We start from the raw sequence: 8,937 nt of genomic DNA, 5'->3' as shown, positions 1-8,937 counted from the left end.
CCTCTATGTAACAGTGGCTTCCAGTGCCGTTCCCTTTGATGAGAAAGTAACCCAAACTCTGTACGATGATCCCCCCTCTATCCTCATTCATCTCCTTTATCACCACCCAGCCCTTCTTTTTTCTGCTTTAGCTGGATGTCCTTGTTATATGTCTCCAAGCATTACATGGACCTTTGCTAAGTGAAATCTCTGCACACGCTGGACATGGGCCTTCTTTAAAATTCTTAGTTATGTGCATTCTGTGCTCTTAGCTGCTGTGCCCCCTCCATCCCTGGAACTTTGATCCTTTTCTCATCTTCATTAGTGATTTGTGTTCACCTTTCGGCTCTTTCTTCCCTCACCTTTTCAAGAGAATGGCCTTGCCCACCTCCTTCCCAGATGGGCATTCTGTCCCTTTCTTTCTCACACAGTACCCACTTATGCCCTCCATTATCTCTGTTTAAGATCTTTAATTATTTATATGGTATTTACTTGTGCTGAAAAGCCTCCCTCTCTCACCTAGTCAAAGCTCCAGAAGCAGAGGAACGTGTTCCTGAGTTTCTGAAAGGCACTCGGTGTTTGCTGACTGGAGAGATTTAGTTTTGATAAAATAGGAATGAAAATTGTAAGAAGTGTAGTGCATCTAAAGCTATAATCTTTAATTAAGTCATTAAAAAACAGTTATCCAATATTGACTTTAGAAAGGGAACAGGTTTCTAACTACAATAGCCTCTCATCCTCTTATGTATTAGGCAAACATTGTTTTAAAAGAATCCGTTCTGTTGTAGTCACAATGTTAATGCTTTTCTGATAGAATTCTAAGATGCCTGACTTCTAAGTAGCAAGCCTTTCATATTGTCACCGAAGAAAGTGAAGACCGCATATGCATAATCAAACACGGAACACTTTAAAACTCCAGTTATTTTGTAAAAGGGTCAATGCTTTCCCAAGTCCATTTATAAGTAACTTCATCGATTGATAACTGGTTCCATACTTCAGCTGGGAAACCTTCCTACCTAACATCTCCAGCTAAAGAAACTTCAGCCTTGTACTGGATCCTTCTTGTTACCATGCCAGCAATCCAGGAAAGATGTGTCCACTGGTGCAGTAGTGGCCAGACTGCTCGTGGGGGTAACCAACCACTCTCTTGATTGGATGTGAGACCTACTATGCAGGAGGAAATTTGTGCCTGCTATTGTAAGAATGGTCAAAAACCCATGGCTGGAAAGCCAGAGGCCTGAGGGCTACTGATATTGCTTGGCGAAACAGTCTTGTTGTCAAACTGTTCTAAGTATTTATGCTTATATGTGCAGATTTATCTGCTCTCAGCCTTGGTCGGAGAGCCCTCTTCAAGCCTAGGAACTATGAGCAAGTGCTGGCTGCTGGAGAAGGGAGAGTCACTTTTCTTTAGAGGTGGTTACTGGTCGGGTGCCGACGTGCATATGGGTAGCCCTTAATTGAACTTGGTGAGTCATTTGATAAAAGGAGATGATAGCAAGTTGAGACAGTGGTATGGCAGAGATTGAAGAGTTAGGGGTAGCTGGAGGGAGAAAGTTGGGGTGGATAGGACCAGTATATATTGTATATAGGTTTGGAATTTTCAAAGACTAGATAAAATATTATTTAAAAAGAAAAATATCCACACCATATTTATAGCATTTTGTTCCTCATTATCTGTAACCATAAATTGTTACTCAGCTATTTAATTTCTTATCTTCACAAATAGATGAATGTTGCTTCTAGGATTTAGTGCTGTTTTTGTTTTTTACATTATCCTTAGTCAAGCACAGAAGTCATGAAATGCATAGCTAATTCTTGCTACATAAGCCAATTACTAGCTCCTTTAGTGAATAAAAAAGGTAAAAAAAAAAAAATTCCAGCAAATTGTTCTGACCCTCTTGCTTTCACTGAGAATGATAAATGGACGCAGAAATCTTGATGGAATTTGCACAGTGGGCCAGCGACAGACAGAAATTTCCAGGGGGACATGATATTTGTTTAACACCAATTATGCACCAGAATTTTAATAACTGCTTATCTCATTTGGTACCCCTGAACAGGCTCCTTTGATTAGGGCTGTTGTTATTACTCTGCAGTTAAAGAAAAACAAAGCTAGATTTTTTAAAAATTAAAGCTTTTATGCTCAGAGGAAAATTCAAATTCAGTGCAGTTTGCCATATATTTTCCATAGCACTCTATCATCAACAAAATTTATAGCCGAACATTGCACAGTGCGCCACTGATAACCAACCTCGGCACAGCACTGCCTCTTTAGAGTTCACTCTTCTGTCGGTCTCCACAAGCGTGCAAAGTGATGGACAGACTATGAAGATACCACACAGATTTCCATCACCCTAAAGTTTCTCTGTGACTTACTTGTGTGCGCATCTCTCTTGTCACAGCTGGAAGCCATGTAGTTACGCCTTTTCTAGAACGCACGGGGGTCTTTGCAGTTGGTTGTTGCTGTTTGTTTGTTTGTTAATTTGTTTTTGATTAGCAGTATCTGCTGCTTTTCTCTAAGATTGTTCATGGTTTTGCAGCCCATTTTGGTTTTTTTTTTTTATCACAAATTAATGTTATCTCAGAGCAATGGCTATGACCCTTTAATATGGTCCTCATGCTCTGCTGACCCCCAACCACAAAATTGTTTTCATTGCTACTTCATCACTGCAATTTTGCAACTGTTATGAATCATAATGTAGATATCTGTGTTTGCTGATGGTCTTGGGGACCTCTGTGAAGAGGTTGTTTGACCCTTAAAGGAGTCACAACCCATGGGTTGAGAACCATTGCATTTGAGGACTATCCCACAGTTAATTTTCCCACTCATTTTCTGGAGCATACCTTGGTTACCTTCCGGGGTGATATGTGAATATTGCTGCCATGAACATGCATGTGTACATTTTTGTTTGATCATGTGTCTCTAACCCATTGAGGTTAACCTAATGAAGACCAAGTGCTAGATCACTGTGCTCTTATACATTTAGTTTTATAAAGAAATCCAAATTGTTTACTAAATAACTACAGCATCTTGCTTTCCCATAGTTTATAAGTGAGATTTCTTTTGTTTCATCTCCTGGCTTGAATTTGCATTGTTAGTATTTTGATTTTAAATGGGTGAGCAAGTTTATAGGATAAATATCTTATGTTATTTTTCTGTTCCACAATAAGATACATTGTCAAACATCTATTCATTGCCTTATATGTTGTTGTATGTCTTTTTTTGACAAGATGCATGCCATAGTCTTTTTCTCATTTATTAACCTAGCTATTTCTTTGTTAATGACTTTTACTCATCTTTTATAAATATTGGAGAAGTTATTTTTCAAATATGTCTTCAGATTTGTCTCCTCTCATTGTGTGATTTGTGTTCTTGTTCTCTAGCGTGTTTTACTTCAGAAGTTCTAGAAATATTAAGTTCCAGGTTATCAATTATTTTTCCTGTTCTATTACATCGAGAATGATATTGCCAGAAATATGGTTATATCATTAATTATCTTTGAGAATTTAATAATTTGCATTAAAATCACATGATTCAAAGTCCTTATTCAGTACTCCAGAAAAATAAAAGAAAATTCTGCAAAATAAACCACAATAACTGTCTTCGAATTCACAGAAAAGGCCCTAAAAATACATCTAAAGAAATAAAATATACAGTATGGTTCTCAAAAAATATAGCTGCAAAACGCCCACCCAGCAAAGACAAACCTTGAGCAGCCAACACTGGGTATAAACATCTGCTGTAGGTAGACACAACATTCCCAGATCTGGGTTGGGTTAATAAGCTCAGGGCCCAGTGCCCACTGCCATGAGGCTAGGCTCACACAGAATCAAGAGGTGTGGAGCCCGAAGTCAGCTGCCATATGTTAAGTGGAGCCATGTGATGGCAGCCTAGTAGGTTAAGATTGGGCTCACATGGTCAGAGGAGGCTGCAGACAGCAGAAAATCAGGTCCAGAGTGAGAAAACCTCTGAACAGATATGATAGTGCTTTGAAATGCAATTAGATGCTGAAGAAAAGAAAGGAAATGCATATAGATACTCATAGAAAAACAAACAGTCTAAAAATAATAAAGTAAGAGAGAGTAAGTAATATAAAAAATAATCCACATAAGGATGAGAAATACACAGGACAACTGGGTCCTGTATGGTACTTTACTGACTTTGAAATTTTTTTAATGCTGACGAGCAAACAGCAGCTTCTGAGAGACGTTGGATTACAAACGGGTCTGCTAATAAACCCAAGCTTTACACTTATATATCATGGCTTCAAAATAGAAGTTGGGAAGTATTTTGTGTTGGCAGAGAGGTTGTGGCATTGTTTTGAAGGAAAATAAAAATTATGATTCTCTTCAAAATTAATGAAGGATTGATTTGATTGGAGAAAACCTCCTGAAAATCTTGAGTACAGACATGAAAAAAAGAAACCACAATGTGCCTTCTTCTCTGCACCTCATAGAACTACTTAGAAACAAAGCAAGTCTCAACAAATATAAGAAAATTGAAATAAACCCTTTCTGACCACCATGAATTAAACCTAAATATCATCAACAAGAGAAACAATAGAAAGATTACAAAATCATGGATACTGAACAACTCTCTAATAAATGAAAAAAAAATGGATCAAGTCAGAAATAAAGATTTTTCCCTAGTGGAAAGCAGATGTAAACAGAGGATCCTCAACAAAGAAATCTCAAGTAGCTGAGAAACACTTAAAGAAATGTTCAACATCCTGAGCTACCAGGGAAATGAAAATCAAAATTTCTTTGAGATTCCATCTTAAACCTGTCAAATGGCTAAGATCAATAACACAAGTGACAACCCATGATGGGGGAGACATAGATGGAGCAAGGGGAACACTCCTCCTCTGCTCTTGAGAGTACAAACTTGTACAGCCACTGTGGAAAATAGTGGCATTTCCTTACATGATTGGGAAACAATCTCAAGACTTGGCTAAACCATTCATGGAAATATAACCAAAGGATGCTCTATCCTACCACAAGGCCACTTGCTCAATTATGTTTATAGCAGATTTATTTATAATAGCCAAAAACTGGAAACAACCTAGATACCCCTCAACCAAAGAATGGATAAACAAAATGTGGTACATTTAAATAATGGAGTCGTATTCAACTGTTTAAAAATGACATCATGAAATTTGCAGGAAAGTGGATGAAAATAAGGAATCCTAAGGAAGAGGGGGTAAAAAGATTGTAAGAGTCAAGGTGATGGAGGACAAACACTAGGGGAATATGGGGTTCTAATTCAGTTAACCAACGTGCATATAACCTCAGAGACCGAAGCAATAAGCATGGGGCCTTTACGAGTTTATACTGCGTCCTGTCCATGGTTTCCTGCATCCAATTCGTACTCTTTTACTCTTTTGGAAGGAAAATATGCCTTTAAAATGTGCAAAGTTAAAAATTTGCTTTTTTGCTTTTGTTTTCATTTGGTTCATGATTAAAAATGGCTTTACTGGTATGAGACTATGGAAGGGCACGCTGGGTTTGTTTCAACATACACACAAATGGATTTCATCTTCCATGGCTCTCACAGATTCAGAGTATGAGCCATAGTGTGGAGGAGTGTGTCCTTTCGAAGTGTCAGTATTGTTAGGTCATACTTATTCTCAAGTTTTAGATAAATGTTCACAGACAGTGTGAGAGCCTCACTGGCAGCATCATCCGAGTGGGATGAGCAAATAAGAACCCCAGCTTGTCTCAGAGCTTCATCATGTTAAAGCAAAATCAGTTCTGACCTGGTCCTTCACATCCCGTCACCCTCTCAGCTCCAGAGCCGTCAGCCAGGCTCTGTGCTTACTAACAGACAAAGGAGACGACATGCTGCTCCCAACAGTGACGCTGACAAAATTCAAGTCCAGTGGAGTGCGAGAGAACACCTTTATGGCCATCGCTCTGAGGACTGCCTAAAATAGCCATGGAAAGGTCAACCACTTATTTTATTTCAATTCATATAATTAAATAATAACATAGGCGAAGAGAAAAACCACAGAAATCAATGTGTCTGTGAGAGATAAAGATGTCGTTGGATGAAGGGTTCACTGCTAATTGGTCATGAAGCGATCAGATCTTTCCATAATGAAGGATTCGGACAAGTGATGGTGCAGGTGGCAAACAAGTAAAATCAATGTTGTTTTTGTGAGGCTGGTGTGTGTCTTCATACTGTTCCTTTTGAAGACGTCACTCCAGTTAGACGATCCTCTGAAAACCTGCAACTGTTTAGAAAATCTTCTCCTGTTGGTTTGTTTCTGTTTTTTATTTTTATTTATTATTATTATTTATTTATTTATTTATTAAAGATTTCTGTCTCCTCTCCGCCTAAGCCTCCCATTTCCCTCCCCCTCCCCCAATCAACTCCCCCTCTCTCATCAGCCCTAAGAGCAGTCAGGGTTCCCTGCCACACAGAGAAGGAGAAGGAAGAAATTTTCCATCTGGTAGAAGATTACAGTGGCAAGTCCATGCCCACACAGGATGCACTGTAAAGAAATAGTTTCTCCTCTGCAGGCTTATGTTTTTAAAAGTTATTCACTGTGTGTATGTGTGTGTGTGTGTGTGTGTGTGTGAGAGAGAGAGAGAGAGAGAGAGAGAGAGAGAGAGAGAGAGAGAGAGAGAGAGAGTATGTGTGTGAGTGTGTATGACTGTGAGTATTGTGTGAGTGTGTGTTAGTATGTGTGTAAGTGTGTATGTATGTGCAAGTGTATGTGTGAGTGTGAGTATATTTGTATGAGTATGTGTGTGAGTATGTGTGTATGAGTGTGTATGTGTGAGTATGTGTGTGAGTGTGAGTATGTGTGTGAGTGTGAGTATGTGTGTGAGTATGTGAGTGTGTGTGTTTGTAAGTGTGAGTATGTGTGTGAGTGTGTGTGAGAGAGCATATGTGGTGTTATGTACACTAGTGTGCATGTGTGAGTGTGTGTGTTATATACACTAGTGTGTGTATGAGTATATGTGTGTGTTATGTACACTAGTGTGCGTGTGTGAGTGTGTGTGTTATATACACTAGTGTGTATATGAGTATATGTGGTGTTATGTACACTAGTGTGCATGTGTGAGTGTGTGTGTTATATACACTAGTGTGTGTATGAGTATATGTGTGTGTTATGTACACTAGTGTGCGTGTGTGAGTGTGTGTGTTATATACACTAGTGTGTGTATGAGTATATGTGTGTGTTATGTACACTAGTGTGCATGTGTGAGTGTGTGTGTTATATACACTAGTGTGTGTATGAGTATATGTGGTGTTATGTACACTAGTGTGCATGTGTGAGTGTGTGTGTTATATACACTAGTGTGTATATGAGTATATGTGTGTGTTATGTACACTAGTGTGCGTGTGTGAGTGTGTGTGTTATATACACTAGTGTGTATATGAGTATATGTGGTGTTATGTACACTAGTGTGCATGTGTGAGTGTGTGTGTTATATACACTAGTGTGTGTATGAGTATATGTGTGTGTTATGTACACTAGTGTGCATGTGTGAGTGTGTGTGTTATATACACTAGTGTGTGTATGAGTATATGTGGTGTTATGTACACTAGTGTGCATGTGTGAGTGTGTGTGTTATATACACTAGTGTGTGTATGAGTATATGTGTGTGTTATGTACACTAGTGTGCATGTGTGAGTGTGTGTGTTATATACACTAGTGTGTGTATGAGTATATGTGTGTGTTATGTACACTAGTGTGCATGTGTGAGTGTGTGTGTTATATACACTAGTGTGTGTATGAGTATATGTGTGTGTTATGTACACTAGTGTGCATGTGTGAGTGTGTGTGTTATATACACTAGTGTGTGTATGAGTATATGTGTGTGTTATGTACACTAGTGTGCCTGTGTGAGTGTGTGTGTTATATACACTAGTGTGTGTATGAGTATATGTGTGTGTTATGTACACTAGTGTGCATGTGTGAGTGTGTGTGTTATATACACTAGTGTGTGTATGAGTATATGTGGTGTTATGTACACTAGTGTGCATGTGTGAGTGTGTGTGTTATATACACTAGTGTGTGTATGAGTATATGTGTGTGTTATGTACACTAGTGTGCGTGTGTGTGTGTAATGTACATTAGTTTGCAGGTATCATGGTGGACATGTGGAGCCCAGAGGACAGCCTTCTTCCCCAACGTGGCTCTACACAATCAGTGCTCTCAGACCCTCGAGGCCACCCCACCACTCTGTGGGGAATTCTTAAAATGCCAGGGAACTTTTCCTCACTCCTTATTTTGTTTAATTTGGTCACATTTTAGGGCAATGATATTTCTATCAGCGCCCATGAAGTTGAGGGAGACTTCTGACTTCCTTACAACTGACTAGAGACATGAGTGTTCATGACAAAACACATGGGCATGATCAGGGAAAGAAAGAAGCGGGGAAATACACTGGCAACCAATGCTTCCTCCTACTTTAAGATTTTTAAAGATGAAATCCGTATTTTGTGATACCAATGTTTATAATAATTTATATTATATAATATATTATATTATATAATAATAATTATATTATATAATTATATAATAATAATATATAATGTTTATAAGAAGGTCTCTTAAAGACCTTCTCTTCCCAGATGGCCTAAAGGAATCCTACAGTGGGGCTTTCTCAAAGCAGAGCAGCCCCAGAAAGCTGCAGCAGCATCTAAGGAGCCCTAAGACCTCTTACTCAGTTGCTTTTCCTACAACCTGCCTTGCCATTTTGCAATGGTAATGGTATATTTGTTTACAGTCATTCTTCTGTGGTTGACACCTGGATTTGCATAGGAAATCATCTCTCTCTGTTTTCTGACATGCCCAAGGGACCTTCAGGTTGGTACCCTTCTCTGGCACTAAGAATTTGCATGTGATTCAGGTGTTGCCAATCAAAGGAACATGGTGAATTGAGCTGACTACAGTCATTTGCTTAAGGAATACAAAATCCAAGCTTTGCCAAAAATAACCAAAA

Source organism: Microtus pennsylvanicus, chromosome 2 (genome assembly GCF_037038515.1).
Source record: "Microtus pennsylvanicus isolate mMicPen1 chromosome 2, mMicPen1.hap1, whole genome shotgun sequence".
Lineage (NCBI taxonomy): Eukaryota > Metazoa > Chordata > Mammalia > Rodentia > Cricetidae > Microtus > Microtus pennsylvanicus.
The sequence above is the reverse complement of the archived record's forward strand: the minus strand, read 5'-3'. Positions refer to the sequence as shown.